Source organism: Gallus gallus, chromosome 5 (genome assembly GCF_016699485.2).
Source record: "Gallus gallus isolate bGalGal1 chromosome 5, bGalGal1.mat.broiler.GRCg7b, whole genome shotgun sequence".
NCBI lineage: Eukaryota > Metazoa > Chordata > Aves > Galliformes > Phasianidae > Gallus > Gallus gallus.
Window position 1 is genome coordinate 35,893,934 of NC_052536.1, and position 25,794 is coordinate 35,919,727.

The window sequence follows — 25,794 nt, forward strand, 5'->3', positions numbered from 1 at the left end:
TGAAGGACAGAAGAGAAATGAGTCATCTTTCCTTGTCAAGGACTAATATCATACAGCAAATCCTCTCTACCTGCGCTCTTTATTTTTGTGTTTTCTATAAAAATTAAGGCATGGTGACTTAGCACCAGAGACCTCTTGTAGAAAACAAAAAATATGTGGATGTAGAGGTGTGTGTGTGGGGAGGATGCCGAAGCAATAAGAAACAGCTGAATTCAACTATTAGTTGTTGCCTAAAATATGGGCAATTCAACTCCATACTTTCACTGATTTTAAAGACAGACTGTGTTTTTGGAATTGTAAAACTTACAGTTAAAGATGACAATAGAAGCAGACAATTTTACGAAGAGCACAGAAGAAGCGGAAAGAAGTTGTCTGCAAACGCTCAGCTTGATTAAAAAGCTGAAGTGAAAAGTGAACCAAAATAAAGATACATTCAGTAAAGAGGAGAACTGGAATGGTGGAGACACCTGAGACCTCTTTTTGATGGCCACTGAGCAGGTCAGATGAAGGAAGGTGCAATCATCTCTCTCGTGTTAGTTTCTTAAATGCAAACACAAGGAAGCAGTAGGTGGGGATACACGACTGTGCGTGAGCAAATAGCACACATACAAATTCATTCTGGTGACTGGGAGCATTTTGGAAACCTCAGAAGCACGGTAGCAAAAAACACAAGGTGCCACACCTGTCAGTTGCATTTCGAATCAGGCCTCAGCTGCAGCTGTAGCAAAACTGTTAGTTTCCCCTAACACAGCTGATGAAGCCTACCATGGCTCAAAACCGACTTGGTGAGAGCAGTTTGGGTGCAGGGCAGAGCACGGGCATGAGGTTTTGCTGCTAACGCTGCCAGTGAGGTGCAGTCTCTGGGGGGCAGCACACCACCACCTCCTGGGCCCGACTGCTGCAGACACAGCTTCAACATCTCCTCATAGAAAGAAATGCTTCTGTTTTGAAGTCTTCAGAAAGCTTGGTTTTGACTTCAGGAGGCTTCCTGCAGTAAATACCTTCCATTGATTTTTTACAGGTTTATGTCACTTAACGTTTCTGTGACTCTGCAAACATTTTTTTACAAGCTTTACGCTTGCTCAGCAACATTGTTTTAATTCTTCTTTTCCCATACGCTTCTTTGGTTACCCTCTGGTATTATGTTTCATAAAACTGCCCTGACCAGAACATTTTTGATCATTTTGCTCTGCTTCTTTCCACACAGTTTCCATTACTGCGTAGGATCCTGACTTGTGGAAAAGCAGCCCTTCAGAAAGAGGGCTCGTTCTTAGGTTCTTGCCAAGTGGTTTCTGTTCTGGATGCCATGAGATCTCCTGTTCACCCACGACCGGACACCAAGAAGGGCAGTTTACATGTTTGATGCTTCAGGTAAGTGCCCGCAAACCCAGTCAGAATCAAATGGATCTATGCTGTTCTCCGCATATATTTTACTCTGCAGTTTTGTCAGTAACTGAGAACTGTGCAAAGACTGGAGGGGAATCTGGAGACTAATTGAAGCCAGAATTTTCTTTCCTTAATAACTGTCTTCAAATGTGTGCTATAACTGAAGATGAGAGCAGGAGGCAAAAGAACAGAAACTCTTTTTATCCACAAATAGGTTTTAAGGTAAAACATCCTGCTACAAAGTAGGATAAAACAGCACTCTTTTTGTAACTAGTAGACGTTAGTACGTTTTTACATGCCTTATTGTGCATGTCCCCATTTTTGATTGGTGATTTTTATGCCCAGTAGTATAGTTAGTGTAGTTTAGTATTACTTTTTTTTTTTCCCCTCAGGGGAAGTTTCAAGAGAACAAAAACACCTTGTAAATTCCAGTGTAATTTTATGAATTGCTTTGGGCTTAATTTGTTTTAATTTCAAGGTGATAGGTAGCATTCACTGAAGCACCAATGAGAAAACCCCCTCATCTGTTTGCAGTCAGTAACCTGGACTCCCAACAAGAATGTATAAAGCTACATTCAGTTCTTCCTGTTGTTTGATTTGTGAAAGAGGTTGTAACCCAGGACATCTACATCCCAGTAGAAGACTTCAACAAGCAGGACAAAAACGTGCTTTTTAGAGGGAAAGGTGTGTCCTGCCTGAAATTAATTTTTACGCGTGTTACAAAGTATTCTATATACCAATTGAACGTAAATGAGAGATCATCAGTTAAATTACAGTTCTGGGAAACCCAGGTTTCACTCTCTGTTTTTAGATACTGAATTTTTAACTTTTTATATGAAGGGCAGCATCTGCAGTTGGAATGACTGGACCATCTGATGAGCTCTTTGAGGACTCCTCTTCGGGGTCTTCTTTTGTGTGATGGGCTTTAAGGTTGTGCTCTGAATCGTATAGAGAGAGGCTGAAATCTGAGTGTGACTGTGCTGGTCAGTGTTGAAGCGGTGTTGGAGCACTATCATTGTCTCCTTTTCAGGCTGCTGGAACGTTTTGAAATGTTTTAATTCAGAGTACATGTACAAATTTAAAAGTAGATGTATCAAGTGATACTTAAGCAAACTATGCTTAATTTTTCCAGTTGATACTAAATGCAATATTTGCTTGGTCTAAATTACGTCTGTCTGTCTATGTCTGCCTGTCTGTCTATTTGTCTATCTAAAGAAAATACAGAAGAGAAAATGCTGGGTTTGTCGTTTCTAGGTGCAGAAGGCTGCTGTGAATTTCCTTTGAAAGTTAGATTACTTTTTTAAGCTTGTGAAGGGCATCCTGCTTGTTGGTCGTTGGTAGAAAGTGAGAAAGATGAGGGAGGCACGTGAGGGTTATTCTGAACAAGCAAGGGAATAATGCTTTGCGTAACATTTTATTAAACATTTGGAAGTCAGAAGAACGGTTTCTAATTAACATAGTGTTACGTGGTTGAATAAGTTTTAATAAGTCTGAATTTAAGTTTTATGCTCGTTTCTACAAGCTCAATGCAACGCTGAAGGAGTTAATTTGCAGTGGGTACTTCAGGAAAAGAAACAATGAATCATGCTAATTAACGGTTAAGATAAATGGAAAGACTATTAGTGCTAGTAGCTAAGATAGTCTCTGTGCAATACCTTACCCTTCTACCAGTTGCTGCCCCTGTATCAGAAGTGCCCCAAATCTTGATATTAATTCTTCAGAATTTTGAATTCTGCCATCTTCAATGGAGAAGTCATCCTCTTTGAAAAAGTGCAAAACCATTTAATGTGCTGCACTGAACGTGGAGTTGCAGAAAAGTCCCTTTTCAGTATATGAAAAACGCAGTGTTTTTCTTCAAAACCTGTGATGGGCTCAGCTGCCATTTTCTAAAGAAACCCTGCATTTCAACATGATAAAATTAATTTGAATGTAATTAAACATTGGGTTATGCACATGGTTTCCCATCTTTTATTTTACTCTGAATGGCTACAGGAATAGACCTCCTGCTGTGAGGGCGAGAAAGCATAAAAAAATGAAGTATGGTTTAAAGACAGACTTTGCCTAGGAGTATAATCCCAAATTTAAGAGCCCATAAAATTTGACAGTTATGGAAATTTTCACTTCCTTATGGTCTGCTATGACAACTATTAGACTTGTAAGAGCAAATACTTGAAAGCTACGAAAAAGCTCTAAGCTTCAATGTAGTTCCAAAGAGCAGCTTCCGGTCTCTGAGCTTGGCCTCGACAGCCAAATTTGCCTAATCAGAATCTAACATCTATTAGCTGGTGTTATTCCAGGTCAGTATTAGGCTCTTGAATATGGAAGGAAAACCCCATCCTACAAACAGTATCCCAAGTATCCTCATATATGTAGATTCATCTGAAGTGTGACATACATCCTGATTTTCCAAGGGTTTGTAAAGCTTAATTCTGTGGATGATTACAATTCAGCCCTGTAATGGTTTTATCACAAGTCATGGCTGCCTACTGTTAACTCCATTTTCCAAGTAGCATTTATCTGAAAATAAACACAGATCTTTGTGGCTGAGTTTCTGGGGGAGGTTCTCTACAAATAGTTTCCTTTCAGTTTGCAACATAAAACTCTACATAGCAGCCAACTAGAGATTAACGTGATAGAAATAGAGACTTTGTAAGTCTGAACAGTGGCATTTGTTGCTCCGCACTGATCTTGGGTATAAAACTCTTCTTATCCAGAAGAAATTTTTACACGTGGCCATAAACCAAGACCCCTTCTGTGAGAACATGTTAAGAGAGGGATTTATTCTTGTGAGAGCACACATACAGTAAAGAAAATACTTGCTGAACACATCAGAAAACAGAATGTATAATGGATCAGAAGTCAGGCAGCAGTGTGAAGGAAGCAGGGGAGTAGGACTAGAGAGGTCTGGGGACAAGGAACATGCAGCTGAGAACTTGGGAGCAACAGACAGCAATCAGTACTGCAGGTGGTTCAGCTGTGGGAGGTGGGTAGCTTTCTTGGGAAAGCATTTGTGATGCCAGGTTCGGTGGAAAACAAAAGTAAATCAGAAGTAGCAATCTCAGTTGAAATACAGAATAGCAACAAATAAATTTATTACTGAATTAACAGCTTTTCAAATGCTAAATATGTGACACAAAATATCTTCTGGATGCTAAGTGGCTGTTAAAGACATCTACTTTCATATAGGCGATACATTTTCAAGCTAAAGTCTAATGAAAAGCGAGTCTTGTTTCATTAGTACTGGCAAGCTTACAGTTCATGAACAGCATTAAATACAGTTGGTGCCAGGTCTATAAAGTCATAGGATCATTCAGGCTGGAGAAGACCTCTAAGATCATGTAGTCCAACTGCTGATCCATCCCTACCATGCCCCCAAACCACGTTATGTAACATGTTATGTTCATACAGTTCTTGAACACTCCAGGGATACTGATTCCACCACCTCCCTGGGCACTCCATTCCAGTTCCCTGCCACTCTTTTGAAGAAGATATTTTTCCTAATATGCCACCTGAGCCTCCTCTGGTGCAATTTGAGGCTGCTGCCTTTAAGCCTAAAGTCTGTCACAAGCTCCCATGGAGCTAAGAAACCTGATGAATAGAGTTTTAAGTGATCACTCCTACTTACTCCTTACAATTATTGCTTTATGGTGAAGAAGTTTTACCCACAAGGTCTGGATCGGATGAATATTTCCTCATTTCTTCTGTTGCACTCTGCTCCTGCCATTGTTTTAGCAACTGTCTGTGGACTTGTAAACCTGGTCAGATTTGGAAACTAACGCGAGGGCTCACAGCCTACTTCTGTGTTAGAGGGGGAGGAGAGCTGCCCTCGTGAACTGGTTTCCTCAAATTGCTGCAGCAGGACGGGCATGAGGGAGGAGTGGGCTGGGTTGAGCACAAGGTGCAGGGAATGCTGGCGGAGGTTGAGCAGTGGCCTTTGTGTGCTAGGTTTCTGCAGGAGAGAGAGAGAGAGAAACTTGAAATGGAATCATTTCGTTGGCACACCTCTTGAAGTTGCTTTGCTTCTCCAGTGAGCACAGCAGGAGAGAGGCAGTGAAAGCTTTCAGTACGCTGAGGGATGTATTTGTTCTGTATGGCACTCTGAGGGTAGAAAACTCTGTATTTCTTCTTTGATTCACTCATCTGAAGAAGTGACAGAAGATGCTTTTCCTCTGTTACTCTCTTTGATCTGTTCTGAGTCATTGGGTGCTGCCTGCTGAATCATCAGTACACAATTCCTTTTTTACGGCCATAACCCTAATTTTTTCTAACTCTTTATTTGATTTAACTTGTTGAACTGTTATTGAATTCATACTGAGTAAACATCTATCTCTGGGACTCAAATCTGTCAGAAATCAATTAGGGTAGGAACAAAAACCATGCTTGTGAAGTCTTGAAGGACACTCAACTATATTTAATATCCACTGTGGGTAGGGAAGCTCCTATAAGGTGACTGTTCCCTGGCACTGGGAATGTATTTACCATTAAATCATAATTGGAATATGAGATTGTGTTTTATTATCCAGAACAGCTAAGATGTAGAGAGGTTTTATTTCTGCTACAGGTCGGAAAGGTGTAAGAGTATGCTGTATGTATTTGAACATTTGTATCTTGAGAACAGGAGATAACGGGACTCTACTTAAATATTTATCTTCTGAATTATATATTGAAGCTAAATGTTGTTATCCCAGGTTCATCTATATTCACAAAAGGGCTATGTGTTTACTTGAATCTTTGAATTTACATGGCAGATATACTGTGCAGTCTTATAGGAGAAATATTTCCATTTTAGAATTCAACTTTTGTAACCTTTGGCAACACGTAGTATCAATGGCCCTTTGTTGTTTAAAAAAAGTGAAACTGTAAGCTATCCACAAGGATATGCAGGGCATTGCTATAGCAACACAGCCTCCCTTGCAGCACCAAGAGAGAGTCATGAATAAAAGATGGGGTTCTAAAGACAACAAAACAGAAAAGGTTGTTTCAACCCTTCTAATACCTGACATTTGCTGTTATTTTCTTAAATGCAAACTAAAAGAAATGTTGGGAAAGGGCATGCCTTGGCTGAAAGTATGCATTCATATATTGGGAAGGTCACCCAGCAGACAGCCACTTCTTGCATTTATCAGTTGAAAAAAAGGGACAGAAATCAAAAGTAGAAGCCGACAGCATGCAATTTCTTAAAATGTATATATATACATAAGAGAAACAATCATGTTAACTATCCGTCTGATTTGAAAAACAGTGGATGCTCACCATCTGAATTAACATAATGAAAGTATAATGCTGGAAAAATACCACCCATTTTCTGGTTTACACTTGAATTTAAAAAAAAAAAAATGTGGAAATTTTCCATTAAGGTAGGAAAGATTCTCAGCCTCAACAAATTCACATTTTTCCTTTAGCTGTACAGAGATTATAATAAAAGTGCAACATAATCTCGTTTTTCTCTGTGCCTTGCTCCACTTTCAGACCCTTAGTATTTTTAATGGAAGTGTTTTAATTAATGAATTAACTGAGAGGCATTAAGGACAGAGGCATAGTTTGAAAGGTTCTTTTTAAAAATGCATGTTATTTGTTACTGCATTTCAACTCAGATTAAAAGCCAGGGAAGGCTATAGAATCCTTCCCTGCCTGCAGTCTTGCTCAGTAAAAAATTGTCTTAAAAATACTGTTGCTTTAAAAAAAAGTATTACTCATAATAAAGCACTGTATTTGAGGACATGAAGAGCATGTATCTATGATAAATGTATTTTTGTTTATTCTTTGGAATAATTTGATGTGTATATCTGTACTTGGATTTATTCAATTTGAAACAAAAAACATCATGAGAGATGAATAGATATCTGCCAATTATGCTGGTGAATTTTCACTGTTACTGTAAATGTTAAGTAGGAAGCAATATGAATCAGTAGTGGCATTATAAAAAATGGTCTACCTGTCCCATAGCTTGGCTTTAAAGCTATCAAACCCACTTCCTTCAGATGATAAATTTTGTTTACCTTGCCAGCACTGAGCTGTGTCTTTGTCTCCACTGAGCTGTACAAGTATGAAGTATGAAGAAAGAACGCAGACCAGCATTGCTCTTCCACATGAGAAAAACAAATTAATTGCTACTGTTCCTTCTCTTTTTTCTTCGTTCAAATCAGTCTGTATTCTGCACTTTTGAGTTATAGCAAGCAGATTACAATTCATCCCAGAGAATGCTGAGATATGGTTTCATCAATTTTATAGACTTTAGGCAGCAAAGGTGTTGTGAATTGTCCTTGGGCTTGCCATGATGATGCTTTCTTTGGGAGACCTCATTGTTTTGGCCAGATGAGACCACTTTTACACTTCTGTCACACAGAACACTGAAGGCCTTTCTCTAGGGAAGGCTTTGGCTCCTTCGCGGCCCCCAGCACAGGAGGAGCACCAAAGATCTATTGAAGCCTTGCAACTTAGGGCCGATGAGCAATGGAGTTAAGCTGTTCAGGTGAGGTTCTGAGAAGCATGGTTCTCCTTGCTGACATCAGCAGTATAATCAGTAGAGTCACACTGCTTGCATAAATGCGTTAGTCAACTGTCTCTAGATAGGCACTCACCTCATTGGATTCTGTCTCTTTATACATTTAGTGACTCCAGTCACTGCGTGAGTTTTTGATTCACTTATCAATTTCTGCAAGAAATAGATAGCACAAGCCAAATTTATTTCTCTGTTTCCCTATAGAAATACTACTGTACTACTGTTGTAGTACAAACTCAAATGGAAAAGGATATATCTGTATTTAATCATTTTAGAAATGTTCAGCAAGTAAATTTGCTTGGTTAGGACACCTATGAAAACATTCACTAATTTGATGACACTTCTGAAAGATGTGTTTTATCCAAAAGAACATCTCAGCATTGTCTGCCCTTCAAGTATGTTATTGACTTTTTTTTTTAGAAGAGGAGAGGTACATCCTGACCAGTTTTACTCAGCAATAATCCTATGTGGCACTGATCCTTTGCCATGCCAGGGTAAGGGGGAAGGCAGCATAGAGTAGGGGCTGTGGCTTCCTTGTCGTGGCACATGACTTCATTTGAAAAGACCCCACACAGAAAACATGCAGTAGCAAACAACAGAGCAGTCAAAAGTATTGCAGCTCAGGTTTGCAAGTAGACCACGTTTGACGTTATATTTAGTGTGAACAATGAAGTGTAAAGTGAACTGTGGCAAAAATGAATATGAGAAATGTAAATGCTGCATGAGGAAGACAATTCTTTAGTAGAGCTATTCCAACATAACTGTAAAAAAGCATTATACCAGCATGTAGGAAAATAAAATCAAACAATCTTTTGACAACATAACAAGAGCTCTAAAAAGAAACTTACTCTGATTATATAAACAATTAGTAAAACTTTAATTTCTGCTCTATAAGTAATAGATATTAAAGACTATGTGTTACTTAGCATTGCCTTAATTCTTAAAGGCAAGAAGATTACAATCTGAACTGACCGAATACATGTGCAAAGAGGAGCAAAGAGAGACCTTCAGGCACAAGAAAACATAAACTTTTGGGAAGGGAATCAGTGACAATCTAATACTTCAGTGAAGAAATATGCATAAAAGAGGAGGAAATGTGTTCCACAAAGGTAGTCAAACTTATCTCCTAACTAAGGACAAACCTTGTTGTGGCATTTGCCATAAAAGAATTTCACTCTTTTTTTCTTTAATTTAAAATTATATAAACTGGCAACTGTACTATTCTATTTATTTCAGAAGGAAGATGTAAAGGATGTTTTCCATCTTCTCGGCTAAGAGAAGGCCAAGATTGCCCATATGCAATGACTAAATGTGAAGTACAGAAGAAAGGACAAAAAAAGTACAGATTTTGAAAAAGGCAAGGTGAAAAACAAAACTCTTTTTTTCTTTTATTAAAATTTGTTGCAAACACATACGTAGTTTAAATGATTTTCACTGTAGCATGTGCATAGATTTGTGTGTTCTTGCCTATACCCTATGTTGTTTAAATTGGATTTCCTTAGAGTACTTGCGTGAGGTATTTTGTGTGCAATATTTTATTATAATTAAAGTGAATTTGAAAGAAAAATCTTGCTTTTCCTGTTTTAAGTGCGTAGAAGGGTGGTTTTGGTTGCAATCTGTAATTACAGGATGGAGAGTTCCTCCTGGTTTTGGTGTTACCATTATTCAACTCCTGTCCTTCAAATTTCAGGCGGTCCTGAAAATTGTCTGTACTTTCATACTCACTTAAGAAAGTGAGAGCCCCTAACATAGTCTTTGGTCACCTTTATTCATCCTTGACTTCTGTTAAAAATTTGCTTTATGGCCCAGATCTGTTTTTTGGCTTATTATTAGAACACTCAATGCATCTTTACTAAAGAGAAGATCCCTCCCAACACACTAGTTGTTTCTCACTGTGTTGGGGTAGCTTGTGCGACCTTATCTCTGAGTAAAATAAGCATGCCTTGTCATCATTCTCTTTTTATTCGGAGGATGAGGGGGAGGAGGGCTTTGGATAGCAAAGCAGGTAGAGGAGAGATTATAAAGAAATATCTGTATGTGCCTGAACCGATTTGGTCATGGTGCAGGTGATTGGAAGACAGCCGAGTCTTTCTGTTTGCGCAGAGCTGAGTCATTTGCTGACATTGACTGTTGTTACAGCAACTCTCCGTAATATAAAATGTCAAAAAATCCTAGTCAGTGTTTATATAAAATAGATGTTTATTAACCTTTGATCCTCTTTCAGTTAAAAGCAAACATGCAAAACACTGGTTTTGAATTGGTTTCCACCTGTAGCCCTTGTTCTGCTCTGCTTAAAAAAGCTGAAATTTGTTGATCTCGTGTGTGGATCAGTGTTTCAAATACCTTGCAATCTGCCACATCCACTAGTAAAATTCAGAGAAGACCAACGTTGTTTAACATTTAAAATAAATAAAAATTTAGCATCAACCAAAAAAAAACTTTCATTGAATGCCATCGTGGGCTGTCCAGTACGGTCCAATTAATGCCACACTGACAAAAAAAGTTTAGTAAAAATAGGTGTAGTAGTTTGGTCAAGTATTGGAATAGGCTGCCCATGGAGTTGGTGGAGTCGGCATCCCTGGACGTGTTCCAGAACCATGTAGATGTGGTACTGAGGGACATGGTTAGTGGCCATGGAGGGGATGGGTCAGCGGTTGGACTAGATGATCTTAGAGGTCTTTTCAAACCTTAATGATTCTATGATTCTATAATTCAAGTTCATTTTCAGTTATTTTGCCTTTTGTTATGCTGAAAAATGAGAATGTGAAGTTATATCTGACAAAAAGTATTCTGAATTTTTCACGGTATGGGCAAAGAATGAAAAAAACCTGCTGACAGGTTGGAATAATTTCTTTGAGGTCATTCATGTCAATAGCAGCATGCAAAAATTCTTGTTCTTATAAGAATTATTTTTAAGCTATTTACTTAACAATTATCATTTTTGTTTTTCTCATCTCTAGTGGCACAAATTTCAATGAATCCTTTGCTCTTTTTTCATTTACACTATCGCTAAGCAGAAATTGCTGAAATGATAACAGGATTTATTTTCCTTGTAATTTAGGTAGGTTTGCAGATGCACATTGAATGATGAAGTGCCATGTCTAATCTTTATCCCAGGCGAAAGGTTCTACACACTCATGAGAAAGGCAGGCTTAGTCAGGTAAATGAACTAAATCAATTTTAAAACAACAACAGAAAGGCCCACATCATCGTAATAATTTAATATTTCATAAATAATCCAGGATAGCAGATATTTTATCCTGCTTTCTCACTTGATGGCAGTGATTTAAATAAGATTTTGATGTTAATTACACGCCACACATTGCACATGCCTGCGAGCGTATTCCTAAGGTAGTTATTTTAATCCAGCAATTAATGATTACAAATTGATACTGAAAATAATATTATTTTATTTATTGAAATTCTTTCCTAAGGTCAAATAAATCATCTGCCCTGCAGTGCTGGCCCCAGCCTTCTCTAATTCAGTATCACTGAGGCCAGAAAAGAACAATTCCCTGCACATCTCCCCATCCCGATATAATCTCAAACAGGAAAATGCATACACACAAAGAACCTTTCTAAAAAAAATTAAAAGAGGAAAGCACGGGGTAAAACTCATGCAGGAGACTGCTAAAGGTATCAGAGACAACTTCAATTGTGGCAAGAGTTGTGTCCAAAATAGAATACAGAAAATCCTGGAAACTTCAATTTAAAACTGTAATGAAACAAGCCAAAGTGCTCTTGAGCCTCGATATGATAAAAAAACTAACACAAATAGTGACATCATTTAAATTAGAAAAGGAGAAATCCTGACTGCAGTTCGGACAAAATGTAAAAGAAGCATACCAGAAAAGTAAGACTGTAGTAAATCCCTACAGAATCCTCAAATTTACATGAATTATTTCTATTGTTTATGTATTATGGTTTATGAGTGCTCTTAGTAACTTGATGGAACAAAGGGAAGTGTTTGTGTTTCTTTCTTTTTTTTTTTTGGTATTATTATTATACTTGAACCTTTCTGTGTGGAGAACAAAGTAAAATTTTGCTGTTCTGAAAATCTTGATATATGTATAGTAACAAACCAATAGAAATAGACTGTGTTAATCTGAGAACCTGAAAAAAAATCACAAGTAAACTTCTAAACCGCTAACAGTGGGGGATAGTGATGGCTTTTATCAGCACTGATACCTGAGGAGTGGAAAGGGCCATTTGTGATGCCCGTTTGTTGTTTTTTTTTCAGAGCCTGTAGAGTGTGAAATTCATTAGAGACCAAAATTCATTAGTGTATCTGAATTCTGCAGTGAGCAGATTAGCTGAAACTGTAATAGAGGCCAGAACTAATACGTGACAGTGTTTTAATGTATTGTAATGGGGAAAAATTAGCAAAACTTGATGTTATGTACTTGGATATTTAATTGGCATCTTACCAAAGGTCAACAAAAATTGACTATTATGGAGCAAGAAACAAGTTTCTTCCTGATTTAGTCATGGATTAAAAAAGAGGGGAGAAATGATAGGTGATCATTTTCCAAAAGGGAAATGAATTCTAGATTCTTGACCGATCTAGAAAAGGAGGAGGTAAGGAAATAATTTTTGGCTGATATAAAATTTCTCAGGATAGCTCAGACTTTCTCTTAAGGATTATAGAAGCATTTTACTGCATTGAATGATTGGGTAGGAAAATACCAAATTAATGCAAACTAATGCTCCTGAGGGAAAAACAGTTGTAATTATGAAGCTCACAGTGGTGGACTCAAAATTAGCGAGAAAGATCTTGGAGCTATTCTGATTAATTCCTTAAAAACATCAGCCCGGCTCTCAGCAGCCATCAAAAGACAAACAATACTCAGAAGTATCTGAAAAAGAATGAAAAGGGAAACTGAAATCTTGATTATGTCACTGCATACATTGATGAGATAGCAACACAGTGATAGATTTGGGGAGCTGACAGGGGATATACAGACCTAGAAAGGGAATGGTACAGCTTCTGTATGAGAATTGTACTCATACTCTTCATCCTGGAAAGAGACAACAAAAGGTGGGTGTGAGAGAGGAATAGAAAATCATGAATGACATGAAGACTCTGAATAGGGAATGATTACTCACTGCAGGGCACCCAGGGAAACTTTTTGGCAGCAGGTTTAAAACAAACATAAGAAAGATCTTTCCTGCTTAAGAATATTGTATTTTAAAATTTATTTTCGTAGGATGCCAACATTACAGAATGTTTAAAAACGATAAAACATTTTAATAAATGAAGAAATAATTAAGAGCTATTAAATACAAGATGGATGATTTTGAACAGGAATCAATGTCAACTAGCACTCTGCTTTTCCTCTTTTACATTCCCCTTTTCCTAAATATCAAGTTCTGGCCACTGGCTGAGAAAAATCTTTTAGTTTGATCTTGCATGTCTGTTTTTATGGAAAACAGCATAGAAAATATGGTTTATTCAATACTAAGTATGCAAGCTCTGATTCTGCTATCCTTTCTGCTGGCCTATGCTTAGCATAAAAGCTAGCCAGATTTTTGTTGAGATTGCTTGAGTAAATTTGGTGTAACTTAATAACCAACAAACTCTCAGTAGTAATCTAATGAAATCCAATATTTCTTTCTATACATTTATCAGATATCTAATAACATACAGGTGTTTTCAATGTTGATAGCAATGAGGAATAAAATAGAACACTTAGACTGAGATTCAGAACGGTAAGTACAGTGTGAGTTACTGACAAATGAGAGATACGTCTCTACGATCTAGTGAAAAGTGTTAATTCATTCTCTGTACAGTCTTGCTTTAGTAAAGCAAAAACAGGGAAGGAAGGAATGGTTCCATATTTTCAGTATCTTTGTATTCATAAAATAGTACTGGAAGAACAGTAATCCATTACTGTATTACTGTATGAATGCTGAGGCTTCCATTCATTTCAAGGGCTGCCCCACTAAATGTGTGGTTTCTGTGGGAACGGAAAACAGTGTGGTTGGAGAATATGGGTGTCTTTGTGGGTCTACAGAGCTAATGCAACAATAGCCCTTTCTCTGTCAAGGCCCAATATGAACAGAAACATAGCTATGCAATCAGCTATGTGTTGGAGGGCTTTTCCTCCTCTCTTTCTGGGTGGAGAAAATAAGATTATTCCCAGTGAAAAGCTGAATGTGCTGAGAATACTGTGCAAAAAACAAAAACAAACAAACAAAAACCCCTAAATATCTGAGGCAGAATCATACCCCCAGTGGTTGTGAGGTGGGGGGTAATGACAGAAAATGGAAATACTGGCAACCAGCATCGTCATCAGCCACTGAAATATTGAGATGATCTGTGAAGAATCAAGTGTTCTGCTATTTAAAATTTATAGACAGGTACTACTGTATTGCCTGGAATATACATATATATTTTTGGAAGCTGAAAAACATAAGATCCTGTCTGATAGGCACCCTGCTACTCATGTGGCCTCCTAATGGAGCTGGGACCACTGGTGCTACCACTGGTCAGGTGTGGGGCTGCCAGGAAGGCTGTATAAAGCTGCATCCAGCACTGGCTATGTTACATAGTGGCAAATAGCCAAACAGTCCTTTCAGGTTATAGACCTGTGGGTTAAGACAACACAGTCTTGAGGACCATAATGACATCCTGGCCCATGAGACTCAGACACCCAGAAAAGCCTTTCCATTTGTCCTTAGACAGGAGTCAGGTGCTGCTTCAGTGGCCAATTTTAGGTGCTTTGAGCAAGCTGTGCCAAAAGCTGAGATGCAAATTGGATGCAGGTATCAGTGAGGATCAAATTTCCAAATTACTCTCTTGATCTTATGCCTTTAAGTTCTCATCTACTTGGGCGTGCGTCCTGCATTGTTGTCACTGCCAATTGCTTCCTGATTACCTTTGATATATGTTTGCAGCTGGCTGAACCAAGTAGTTACCTGCAGAAATGTTCTGAACTCACTTCTTGACCTCCTGGAATTTGTGAAACCAGTGAAATAGAAATAGTTTAGTGAAGCCAGAATAGAAATGGGAACTGCATTTATGCCCAAGTAGGACTACTCAGAATGGAAACTTCATAGACTGTGGCCCGGATGACTCAACGTAAGTATAGGTTTGACTAGTGGAGATAAAATATTAGGTGAAAAGAGCGAATCTGAACTTCTGTTGTTACTCCATAATTTTTAATAAAACTTCTATGGCTCTGTTTCTTCATACTCTTAAAATGCAGATAGTAAAGCCTAGCCATATCTGTAAATGTTTTCATATGTGATGTAGATAATACTATCTAGGAATTATGTGTGTAAGTATGTTCTATATATACACAAAACCTTTTAAAAGAAATCCGTGTTTTTACTATTATCTCTGAAATTTGTTTTGAAATCCAGAAATGAGGATGCTTTTTGGGTCGTACCAGGTAAGGTGAGTCTGATATGGGTAAGGTGTGAATAATAGTTCCTGCCATCCCCCAGATATACAATGCTGATAATGTTGTTAACAGTGATTCTAAGTGTATGCAGATTGTAATCTGTGAAAATACTTGTTCACTTTTTCTTAACAAGATAGGTTCTACAACCAGAATTAATGTTGTCAAATAAGAAGACTTGATGGTTTTTTTTTTCAAAAAAGTCCACATCCAGAATTAATGTACTAAACAACACGTTTGTACTTCGTGCTTATTTGTAAAACCCAGTTCAGTAATTTAGTATAAATGCAAGATTAGGAGCTATTGTACTACTTGCACGCAGTTGTACCGGTGATAAGTAATGCACACAGAGAAGATAGCAGAGAGCAGGCGTATTTCCTTTCCTTTGCTAGAATAACAACTATGGAAATAAGTTGCAAAATATTCTTTATATTAGTACTAGTTATATTTTCCTAAACTTCTGTGTGTGTGGACTGCAATTTAACGTGGATTGTCCTTATTATTTGCATGACTTTTTGGTGGGGGGGAAAGTAGAGTAATAACAGTGCTGGAGAATGTGCCAAGGTGTGGTGCTGTTTTATTTTTTTTATCCTCCAGCACTGGCTGGCAAGGTCACTGTTTGAATGGATTGTCTGCTTATAAGCTTTTCTATCTCACAAGTAAGAGCTTTTCTGCTGCAGTTCTCAGAAATTACTAACAAATTCAGATAAAAAATCAAGTTTTGAACATCAGCTTGTGGGTTTCCTTATGTACCTTATATATATATATATATATATATACAAATATATATATATTTGTGACAACTTTTTTGATTTGAAAATGTGTTTTCAGATATATTTGCTGTCTGGTTGCGTGTGGTAGTGTTACATTTTCCAGAAGCTGCTGTTGTTTGTGATGAATAGGAACTACTGGAATAATCTGTGGTGATGTTAATTCACTTGTAGTGCTGCTGCCTAGATACGTAGTAATTGTTCCAGGATACTCCATTCTGATATGGGTAAATATTTCTGATGGAGACATCAATGATTTTTAACTCATTTCTTCTATGAGCTCAGAAGTAACTGTTTTGAAGTGAGGCAAAGCAAAAAGATAGGTATACGGACAGAGGTTTTTAAGATGTGTTAATAATTCCATACTTCATTTATTTAATTGTACCGTAATTTGATTATTTGGTTACTTGATTGATTTTGCTCTTCATAAGCAATTTCACGTGTCTTAACTTCTCCAGCCTTCTTGCTCTAGTTGACAACTATTACTTTGAAACACTCTGAGAAAATGTTTGAAAATGCTGGAGAGCTTCTTTAGTAATGGAAGCTAGTTCATCTGACTTTGTCCACAGAGAAAATGGCAAATTGGCTCTCAGAACGGCTCCTCTTTGTTCTATTTATAGTGCTTTTAAAGGCCTTTCGAAAATGGTGATTGTGAATTACCATATATCAAGTGCAGAGAATCTATATGGAGGTGAGGAATGTAAGAGACAATAAAATTGCATTCCATAAATAATGGTACAGGGCACAATTGGAAACCAGAAAGATCTGTTGTCCTTTTCACATTTCCAAGACAGAATTGTATAATCCCTTACCTGCTTTTTCTCCTAGATGTTATCCAGGGAATTAATACTTCGGCTGAGGACCAACTAAGGTCAAATTAAATTTACCTCTATAGCTAATATCAATTTTGGAGAGATTAATTATATGTGTGATAATTTAATATAATGCATTTATTTATAGATTTTTGGAATCTGATTCAGGTTTACTGGTCAACATTTTCCATATTAAACTCTCCCTGTTATTTAATTATTTAAAAAAAGAGGAACTTGAGAAATAATTAAAAAAAACCCAGCTTTTCTGTTACACCAGCATTCATGGGCTGACTGTTTATCTTTAGAACTCACGTGAACTCTCTCTTTTTATCGACACTTTTCTATTAGAAATTTAATTTTAAAAATGTATTTCTCTAGGAAGGATTCCCTTGGAGAAATGGCCCAGGTGACCATTCCTGCAGTTTTTATAGCGATTCTGTGTGGTCTGCATCTGTCCTCCTTAACAGTATCTCTGAATACCTGTCCATGGAAAGATGAATTTGATAGCATTTTCTAGGCCAATTCCTCACAAACCTGTCTCTCTACTCAAGTCTTCAGTTACTTTGCTCAAGCCAAAATCTTGGACCAACTCTCTTATATGTCCCAGCACGGCTGTAAACTCAGGCAGAGAAAGTTGCTAATTTTTGGCTCTAAGTCCACCCTATTTTTTTTTCTTTTTATGACAGTGTACTGCTATGTTTGTCTGGCATACAGTTTGGCTTTGCCCTGTAAGTTGTTTCTCCCATTTGGGCTGATTTGATTATTCTCACTGCAGTATTTCAAATCTTTTGTGTGTTTCCTTCCAGCTTGAAGAAGTTGGCATTATCAGTTACATACTTTTTTGTCTTTTGCTTTAATTTGGTCTGCAGACAATTCTTCATATGGCTACAAGAATCCTTCTCCTTATGTTTTTCTCACCTTTAATTCCTTTGCTTTGCAAAAATCCACTTGGCCTCACCAACTGATTCATTCTCAAGGCTTTTGAAAACCTTTCTCCTTATCTTGCAGACTAAGGGTTAGTACCAACTTCCATTCAGGCTGTGAGCCCAGCTTCTTCATCTACTTGTTGAAGTTCCAGGCAGACACTTTTTTATTTTCTCCGTGTTATTCTTGTACCTCCCCCTAAGCTGGGAAAAAGGAATATCCCTATAAACAGCCTCAAACTATTTCATTTATCCTCCAAATCCCTCCTTGATATTTTTCTTAACTAGGACTGGGACAGCACTAGCAGTCAAGTGAGATCATGCTGAGCAATACTCTTAGCCTTATTTTCCCCATTGACCTATTTGCATTACTTGCCTTTGTACTTATAATGTCATCTGAAGCAGAGACAGCAATATAAACAGCTTCAAAGTACTGCAGCAAGTCAGTTGACAAGCATGGTTTTGGAATACCTGCTATAATGCTTAGAAGCAGTGGACTGCGGCGGATGAATGCCTCCAGCTGAAGGTGAGAAGGTTTTAAGGGACTTACTTTCCACTTCCTTACTTCTCTGACAGATTTATTTTATTTGATGAAACCTTTATTGTTTCTCAGTTATTTGTATGTTAATGGTATCTATTGATAGCTCAGGATGATAAATATTGAAATGGGATGTGGAAGTGATTTGTATTTCATTAACTCTGGTCCTGAGGTTTTTACAATTATCAGAACAAATTACATTAATTGCACCAAATTATTTGATGGGTGGAGGAAGTTTTCATTAGTATCCATTACATAAAGCAATATAGAAAGAAATTTCCTTTCTTTTTTTTTTTCTCTGACTTTAAACATGATCAATCTTACGTAATAGCAATGCATATACGATGGTGATGTTTATTGCTTTGTGGAGTTCTAGGACTTCTAATAACTTACAGATATGGGTTAATTATGACTGCAGGAGGAGGAAATTAGATGAGAGGGAAATATTTTGGTCACACAAACCTTGTTTCCTTAGAGAAAAAATATTCTGTATGAAGATCAGCATCTCAAAATGTGAACCTGAGAGCAATCTTGCAGTATCAGACTGTATGGGCCATGTGGCTGGCTGCCAAAAAATAAGACTCCACCAGGAGTCCAACCAGCCCCAACCACAGGGTAGATACTGTACTTGCTCTTCCATTTCATCTACAGTGCAGTGCTTCTGAGGTGAAAGAATTTGATAAAAATGGGAGATATTGTAATATGTGTTGTGTACGATTTTTCTTCATGTGTGCCATAGTGGAATTGTTTACAAAGCACACTAGCCATTCCAATTTAATGAAAAAGTGCACCCTTCATTTTTTTTCTAATGGAAGAGGGTAGTTGAAAGACACACTGAAGATCTTGTTACTCCTTCAGTCTGTTTGTCAGACCCTTTCACTCTTTTCTTCCCTGTAGATCTTGTAGTACAGAATTTCCTTTTGGTCTTTTTCCTGGTTCCACTATTCATTTATAAGACAAGTTTTATCCCTGATAAAAAAAGTTTCTGGAAAGAAATCCAATTTTACTTTAAACCTCTGAACGTATTATTACAAAAAGTGAGGAAACTCTTATGAAAAATAACTGAGCAACTCCCTTTTAACACATTTTTTAGAAAATCTCTGATTGTCTGTGAACATTTTAGAGAATGTGACAGAAGTGGTGGATAATATATTCCGGAGGCTGTTTTATTCCATTATCAAGTATTTAATTCACTGTGTACATTGCTTTTAATCAGCAGATAGCTTAGAAAAATTAAGCCATCTTTCTTTTCCGGAATTCTGAGTAGAATAGACTTTAAATACAACTTAATGCATAGGGTTTGTTCAGTCTGAGGAAGAGAAGGCAGAGGAGAGACCTCATTGTGGTCTCTTTGTGTGTACAGGTATTTGCTTGTACAATACATACTCTTTTTTCCTGCATTTGACATGGTAAGAACAAATCATCAAGCTTCTTCTGTAAGCTTCTGAGTGTTTCTCAGGTAGCAGAATGTACAACTTGATGTATGTAAAACAAACAGCCATTAAAAACACATGGATCTTATTTTAAAAATATAAATCTCCTATTTGAGTTAAATGATCGTTACTTTCACATAAGCTCTGTGTATTAGTAAAATCTAATAAATCAAATAAGAACATAATCAAGTAATCTCTACATCCAGAATCTTTGCAGAGAAGCAAATATGATGTGTGATAGTAAACAGTGGAGAGGGAAAGGTGTGAAAGAAGCCTTGAAAAGAGAAACAAGAACAATTAAAGTTATCCTTAAGAATATGGTCAGAAAAGACAGAGATTTCAATTTAAGATAAGATTTGAGAGAGAACTGGACTTGAGGAAAAAGTTAGAAGTACCCACAGAAGTTGTTCCACACTAAGCTGTCCTCTTGTTCAGACTCAGAAGTCATTCGAAGACATTTCTACTGGGCTGTTCTGTAGGGAAAAAAGGAAAGAAAATTAAGATCCAAACTTAAAATACACAGCAGTCTCTGTAGGCTTCCTTCTCTTCTTGTCTTTCAAGAGCCAGAATGATTCAGCACTTTTTCTACAACTTCATGTCATTTTTCTCTCCCTCAAAGAGGCTGCACATAAGCTGAGGGGTCAGGGTGTTACTGTTGTGACAGAAGAGTTCCTCTTTATCTGAAGACATACTGAATGAAGGTGGGAAATGGACATCAGTCCAGCACAACAGCATTTAGGGAGTGATGTGTCGCATCAAGGCCTCTAAGATGCCTGCTGGCCTGGGGCAGCTGGAGGGGCTGATAGACTCCAGGTCCCACAGAAGGGCACTGTGATCGCTCCATCATTGCTATCCAGAGAGGGTCCTTAAGGAATTCAAATAGTGTATGGCTAAGAAACCTTACCTTGTTCAATAAAGTACTTTGGAATGATGGTCCAGCACTCTAATGTGTGGAATAAACAACATATTTCTGTTCTATGTGCTCTTATTAACAAAAGGAAGGGTACTAATAGAATCCTGAGGCTGCATTGTTTATAATGAGATTTCTGCAAGAGTTGAATTTTTTTTAGAGATCACAGGAATAGAAATCCTGGAGAAAAGGGTATGGTTTGTGCTTTGCCTTGCATAAACTGAGGCATGTGTTTGTTGGATCTGTACAGTGGAAGCTCTCTTCCTGGGGCTGTCTGACACAATAGGAGGAGTGACTTTACGTGTGGAATCAGAGTTTAGAAAGGTGTTTATATTGCAACAAGTAGACAAACCTATTAAGTTGGATGTGACCCAGGCCCTCAGCAGCTTCATCTGAAATGTAACCTATATGTCAGTTCCAGATGCAGAAAGACTGGAATGTATGGTGCACAGGATTTAGATATTTCACAGTAAATTAATTAGGAATCAAAATTTTTGAAACTGTATGTTCAGAATTTTGTGTTTTCTAATTTGTTTTTATAGATGTTAAGCCTTACTGCCCCTTTCCTGGGAAACTTCTACATTAAAAGAAATTTAGTTGTTTGGTATGTTATTATAATCTTCCAAGCCAGCATTGAGCTTTAGTGCTTAATACCATTTAACACTGTATAATCATTTAAATCCACTTTAATGACTTTTGTAATATAAATGTTTTAAGTATAGTAACAATTATTTTAACAAGTGTTTCCTGATCATAGGCATGTGTAAAGAAGATGGGGTATGTAATATGTCTGACCAGATAACTGCTTTTACAAATTATATTCATTCTTCTTTATTTAGCTGCAAAATGAAGAGAGTTCAGTGTAGTTCAAGGAAAGCATTGTGGTAAACAGACAGCTTAAATGTGAGCAGTGTAAAGAGCAGCAGCTTGCAGAAATATTGCTATAGATACTAAGACCATATCCTGGCTTGGTACGGACCACACATAATTGAATCATGTTCAATAGAAGGCCATTACAAAACAGAGCTGATTTGCAATGCTAATGCAATGAAGACAGCTGTCACTGGGAATTAAATATGATCATTCAAAGCCTGAATAAATGAGGTGCCCATTATCTTCTGGCTCTGCTGCAGCCTGCTTAAAGAACACAAATAAATGATACTGTCTCAATAACCAGCTCAGTTTTGTCTTCTAGCCATAGAAATATTAAGAAGACAGGGAAGAGGGAGGGAATACAACAACACCAACAACAAAAAGCATAGTCGATTTACAAAGGCAAGCAGAGAACCAGTGCCCTAGGACTCTATTTTCAACACAATGGTATTTGTGCAAAAATGGGGAAAATGGCTCTTTAACCAAGCTAACGTGTTTTAGTTTAAAAAATGCATTCTTATTTGCAAAGAATCAGTGAAAAATAACAGGTGTCTAAAAATTACCATCAGCAATTTTTCCAAAAGAGATCAGCCAGAGAATCCAAAATGTCCAATGTACTGGTGTGGAGTCTGTAAAGAGTGAGAAAGGGCACGTTAAGGGAAATTTCCTTTCCTTTTTCCATGAAGTGCTGCGAATGTTGCAAAATATTGCTGTCAATTTTAATGTGAGCCGTAATCTACACACAAGGAAAAAGCTAATTAAGATGAAAGAAACTTACAGTTGTTTGAAGGGGAAGTTTGTTTCATTTCATCGAGCCCACAGCTGTAGGAAGAAAAAAGAAAGTTATCACAGACATGAAGGCTGCTTCTGTTTTAAGTCAGGATGGTACCAGTGCAGCAGGAAGGTCAGCAGGCTATGTGGCAAGTAGGGCATTGGCTGGAATCTGACTGTGGAAAATACTGCGTAAAGTCTGTGCTTAAAAAGAAAAAGGAGAGAGAACAGAGCGGGTAACTTGCATAAATCATATTGCTAGGATCTATATATGTGTGAAAAGATTTCCTTGGAAGTGTGATATCCTTGACGGGTAATCATATATGAAAGATTATAGAGCTGCTTTCCTCTGATCAGACAAACTATTTCCCCATCCACTTCCTCTTCATATTGTTTTCTGCTTTCCAAAACAGAAATAACTGGCAGAGCCTGGAAATGGTCAAAATAGGCCAGGAGACGTGGGAGACATCTGACATTATAATAAATACCAGCCAATGTAAAGTCATATATATGGCACAGAAAGACAAACAGGATGGATTCAATTTGGAGATTATCTTTTTAGAAGTCAGCAACAGTAGGAATGGGTAGAGTTTAATGACAAAAAAATTATTGTGAAATTATAGACTGAAGGCCAGGCTGGTTATGGTGGAATGCATTGCAAGTCAGTGCACAAACTACAGGCAGCAGTATTTGCAAGACTCATTTTATAAGAGCATCTGCACTTGAAATATTGTATATTTCCTTTAGATCCTCACATGTACTGAAATTGTAACTTAAAAAAGAAGACAATTAATATGGGGGGAAAAAAGGTAATGGAGTATGTGGAATGACCAATAGAACCAATCTCTGCTCTGTAGAAATCAGAGGAATTGGGGACGCAGATAAGTGAAGCTATACATGAAGAAGTGGAATTATTTGTATTTTGAAAGAAATAATGGACATAAGAGATACCTCCACAAAGCAACTGTGAGAGGTGTTTCAAGGACAGAACCCTTTGATGTCAAAACATTTTGTAGGTTAGCTCCTCTTGTGAAATTAAATAGAGCAAGGTCAAAGAAATGAGTATTTGAAATTATTATTTTAAGTTCCTTCATCTATCATTTTCTTGATAACTACACAGTTTGCAAATGCTTTAGCTGTGAGCTGCTAAATAGAAGGCCTATTGTGCCCTACTGTGAGAATATCTTTAATGGATTCTCTATTTTCCCATTTTCACTTGCATTTTAGTATTTTTCCTATTTTAAAACCCAGAGAGGAAAAACCTTGTATTCACTGTTTTGAAACTCTGTGGGTGCAATGCAGAACCTGTACATTTACTATCAAAGCCTTTGATTATGTTGAGCTGGAGGGGTTATTCCCTGCCCCATTCCTACCAGTGACTGTTGCATTCCCTGTAGATTTATGCCTTTTACCACTTCAAAAATTTCAAAATACATTTTAATTGATAGGTAACTTTGTAAGACTGCGATTGATGGTTATGGATGTTTATTTATTTATTTATTTTTAGTGAGTGGCAGCACCACAGGTGATATACAGCCGGAGACAGAACCACAGTACTGCATGCTGCTGAAGTGTCGCGCACTTGAGCATGACACCTCACAGACAGCGTGAACACGCAGCCTTTCCAATGCTTTCCTTTGACTCTGATTGTGCCCCATTTGACAGTTTTCTAGGAAGAGAGAAAGCACCTTAAGCATTACCAGATGAATGAATCATCCTGTTCCTTTGGAAAGCGAAACCAGGAGAATTCAACTTTTTTCCCACCTTTAGTAAAGCACTTGGTGTTTTCATGCTCTGTAATTGTAGCAATTAAAACTGACAAATGTAGAACAGTTTCCATGTTTACCAAATGGAAGTATGGCTCGCAAATTATCCTGCTAGTGCTGCAAGAGCAAACTTCAGTATTGCTTCACAAATATACTCTCGTGGCTAATTCTGTAATTTAGGGCAATGTCATCTTCAGAAAGAGAGAAATAAAGACTTATGAAATGCTTTATTACAGAAGGTAGATTTAAGCTGGCTCTACAATGTATGCAAGTTCAATCACTTAAGGATCTTCATGCAGGAAACAAAGGTTGATTTCACAAATTTTGGGCCTTGTGATTGGACTGAAATGGCACTAGTTCCCCTTATACTTTGCCGCATTGTGGAAAGAAAGGGGTCAAAATACGTATAATGACTCACTATCTACTATTTGAGTTGAAATCAAAGCATTTGCAAATAAAAGCCAGGGAAAGCAGGAAAGAACTGGAGAAATGGGTGCTGTGCCCTTTTCTCAGCAGCTGGAGTACTTTCTGGATACAAGAGGGCAGTGCTCCCTCTTCCTGGATGGATTTTAGCCTATTGCAATGAATATTACAAAGATCAGTGCAATGCAGGTGCATGTATTTCAATTCTAAAATATTCGGAATCCTCTCAAATGGTTGTCCTGACCCTACTTAATTTCAAATTCCATTTGAATGCTACCGAAATCCAAGGAACAGAAAAATTCCTGCTCTTTTCCAGGTGTAGACTGTAGTTTCCTGTGTTGTGGTTCTTAATTGGTAGAGTCTACCATACAAACAAACAAACAACAACAAAAAACTTCATGATGTCTGGACCTTATTTCATTTTCTATTTCATCTATGTGATGAAGAGGGATTTCTCTTTGTTTTTCATTTTTATGGGCTATTCTAAAACAAGGAGATGGATGAGGGAGAAAGGATTGAGCAGCCTCGCATGCAGAAGTTAACCACCTTTAATGAACTGCATGATACAAAATATTATGGCTGTCTGTTGGCAGTCTTTAACTGAACGTCCCAGTGCTGCCAAATACTGTATTTTCTATTTTCTTCTTGAACGTGGATCCAAGTGTGCTACAGTAACTGAAGTCTGGCTTATTGTAATTTGCTGAAGTATGGTCCCTACTCAGTGGGGAAGTCTGTGGATGCCCCCTCCCTGGAGGCATTCAAGGCCAGGCTTGACGGGGCTTTGAGCAACCTGGTCCAGAGGGAGGTGTCCCTCCCTATAGCAGGGGGTTGGAACTGGATGATCTTAAAGGTCCCTTCCAACACAAACCATACTATGATTCTATGATTCTAAGTACCTAGAACAGCCCAGAAAGAAGAATACGGGTAATGATGCTTCCAGGTAAGAATGAAATAAAATCCCATTAGGTTTGCTCTTCTTAACACAGTTAAGGAATGCAGCTTGTGTCCACTGTTGTTTTTTTTAGACTTGTACAATTCACAGACTAAACCAGCATTTATCATAGTAAATGGTAAGTGACTGATGGAGACCAATTACAACATTTCATGAGCAGTAGTTGTTGTTTAATGTTGGTCTTTATTGCTTAATCTTTGTGTAGCTCTAAAGAGCTCTCTTCGATTTCACTTGATATGATGACACCACCTTCAGTTCCCTAAATTCCAGACTGTGCTCTGTCTTGTAGATCTGCGTTAAGGCACCAGGTGCTGGGCTGCTCTTCCCATCAC

At 37.6% G+C, this 25,794-nt stretch overlaps 2 long non-coding RNA genes across 4 annotated transcripts; one reads left to right on the forward strand and one right to left on the reverse strand.

The window, feature by feature from the left end:
- The first annotated feature begins 753 nt into the window (after window positions 1–753).
- Window positions 754–9,455, forward strand: LOC124418004. Its single transcript, XR_006939401.1, has 3 exons — window positions 754–1,021; window positions 1,208–1,371; window positions 9,125–9,455. It is a non-coding gene; the product is annotated as an uncharacterized LOC124418004 (long non-coding RNA).
- LOC121111054 lies at window positions 2,840–22,434 on the reverse strand. Of its 3 annotated transcripts, none has more exons than XR_005860507.2 (5): window positions 22,329–22,434; window positions 22,114–22,179; window positions 20,167–20,240; window positions 12,853–12,906; window positions 2,840–5,335 (listed from the first exon to the last, which is right to left on the reverse strand). It is a non-coding gene; the product is annotated as an uncharacterized LOC121111054 (long non-coding RNA). The 3 variants fall into 3 exon arrangements; XR_005860508.2 differs by lacking the exon at window positions 2,840–5,335 and adding an exon at window positions 11,275–12,744; XR_005860506.2 differs by lacking the exon at window positions 2,840–5,335 and having other exon boundaries at window positions 11,275–12,906.
- Between the last annotated feature and the right edge of the window lie 3,360 nt (window positions 22,435–25,794).